The sequence below is a fragment of the Vipera ursinii genome (genome assembly GCF_947247035.1).
Source record: "Vipera ursinii genome assembly, chromosome: W".
NCBI lineage: Eukaryota > Metazoa > Chordata > Lepidosauria > Squamata > Viperidae > Vipera > Vipera ursinii.
The window spans coordinates 34085574-34088054 of record NC_139522.1 but is presented as its reverse complement, the minus strand read 5'-3'; the positions used below and the strand labels follow the sequence as shown (position 1 = coordinate 34088054).

General features: G+C 41.0%; 1 long non-coding RNA gene across 1 annotated transcript; it reads right to left on the bottom strand.

The window, feature by feature from the left end:
• Positions 1–243: 243 nt before the first annotated feature.
• LOC310648242 lies at positions 244–2171 on the bottom strand. Its single transcript, XR_014494039.1, has 2 exons — positions 1310–2171; positions 244–1017 (listed from the first exon to the last, which is right to left on the bottom strand). It is a non-coding gene; the product is annotated as an uncharacterized lncRNA (long non-coding RNA).
• Positions 2172–2481: the final 310 nt, after the last annotated feature.

Below are 2481 nucleotides of genomic sequence, written 5' to 3'. Positions count from 1 at the left end.
CCAAGCAAGCAGGCCATTTTAGGTTCCTGAAAATGCTAGGTCTCGCTAACCGTCAGTTCTCATGGCCCAAGATGAAGAAAGACATTGAGAGCTATGTGGGGAGCTGTGCTGTCTGTGCAGCCAGCAAGCCCATCAAGGAAGAGTCTGTCAAGGTAAAAATCACCTTTGTAGAGGGCGAAGGACCGTGCTTCAGAGAATGCATGATATGCATGCAGGAAGGCAATAAAAACACGACGCATAATCTTACTAAATACCTTTTTACTTACAAAAATATAAAAACTAAATATATATTATAAAGAGAGCTAGCTAACTACATCCTAACGTAACAGACAGTAACAGCAAAGTGAATAAAACAATAAAGATAAACACTGTGAGAACCTTTTCTAGACATGCGCACTAAACAGACTGAAACCATAACATAACTAGTCATATGGGATTCACTATGGTTACCAGATAAGTTATCACAACAGGTGCAGAGAGCAGGGGAAATGTACAGTTAGAAATGAACTTTTCTGACGAACAAAAAAAAAGTGCAGTGACATTCCCCTTCTTTCGTCAGCAAAGTGAAGACTCAAGTAAGGCACATCTTCTCACGCAGATACTCATGCTGGGCTGTAGGAAGTGGTTTGTTCAGCATGTCAGCAATTTGATCACGTGTAGGCACATACTGTAATGTCACAAAACCTTGTTTCACCAGTTGCCTTATGTTTTGATATCGGATGTCAATGTGTCTGGACCTTGAACCTGTAAAACGTGTTTCAGAAATATAAATCACAGATTCATTATCTTCCATCACTGTGATCGGTCGAATCGGATGTGTCCAGATATCTGTGACTAAAGCATCAAACCAGGTTAAAGAATTGCATGCATCAGACACACAAGCATACTCAGCTTCTGTAGAGGAACAAGAAACAAAATTCTGTTTACGCACATGCCAGTAAACAGGACATCCATTTAAGAACATCATGTAACCTGATGTACTTTTCCGTGACTTCTTATCACTCGCCCAATCTGAATCTGCATAACAACATAACTCTGCATAGTCAGTATGTGTTGGTTCCAACAACAACTTCATGTCTTTGGTGTGTTTTAGATACCTCAATAACTTTTTAACACATGTCCAATGAAACTGTTTTGCCTTGCCTACGTGTCGTGATAACAGATTAACACTAAGTGCAATGTCGGGTCTAGTCCAACTACTAATATATAGCAGCGACCCAATGACTGAGCGATATAGTGTTTGATCTTCGAACTCAGGACTTGGTTCATGTGCCAAAATGTGAAAGTCAGTTTGCATGGGTATACTCACAGGCTTAGCGTCCTCCATGTTACAGTGATGTAACAGTTGTTCAATCTTCTCTTCTTGTGTGAGACTAAACCCCTTCTGAGTTTTGGCAATTTGAACACCTAAATAAGTGTTAATACATCCTAAACACTTCAATGTGAAAAACTTTTGTAAAGCTTTAGCAAAAACCTCACTCATCTGCTTATTTGGACCAATATAAACAATATCATCGACATAAACAAGAATTATCTCATACCTATTACCGAATCTTTTAGTAAACACGCATTCATCTGTTTCGGACTTAATAAAGCCCATTGAATTTAGTTTGTCAGAAAGACATAAGTACCACATTAAACCAGACTGTTTCAGACCATAAAGACTTTTGTGTAGAAACCACGTATCCCCTTCTTGCTGTCGGAAACCTGGAGGACCTTTCACGTAGATGTCCTCGTCAAGATCAGCGTGTAGATAAGCCGTTTCAACATCGAACTGGAAAACCTCTAGGCCAAGGATAGTTGCAGTGGCTAATGCAATTTTCACACTTTCAGTCCGCACTGTGGGTGAGTATGTATTTGTATAGTCCTCAGGATAACGTTGAGCGAAACCCTGGGCTACGAGTCTGGCCTTGTACAACGACTCACCATTCGGCTTCTTTTTGATCCTGTAGACCCATCGAGTACCAATAACTTTCATGTTTGCTGGAGGGCTTGCAGGCGTAAACACTTGAAGTTTCTTTAGACTGTCCATTTCAGCCTGCATTGCCTCAAACCATTTATCTTGTTCTGATTCAGGAAGATGTTTGATCTGTGTGAACTTCTCAGGTGGAAGTGTAACATTACAAATCAAAGGTACAGGTGTTTTTGTTACTTGCCACGAATACCGTTTTGCAGGGATTCCCTTTGTGGTCCTCTTGGAACGTCTCGGGCCAACCGTCCATTCTTCTTCCGTGTCGTCCTTGTCTTCATCATTGTCGCCAGCAGCAACATCGGCGGCTTGCGAAGTCGGAACAGTAGGTTGAGAAGAACACGTGGAAGGAACATTATCCTGTGAATCTTGATCATCAGGTTGTGTGGCATCAACAACATCATCTCTAGGAAAATAAACTCCAGGATCGTTAGAATGAATCCTGGACCAGTCAGCATCTTCCTCAAAAGTAGCAGATTGTGAAACCACAATAACATGATGAGAGTCAATGT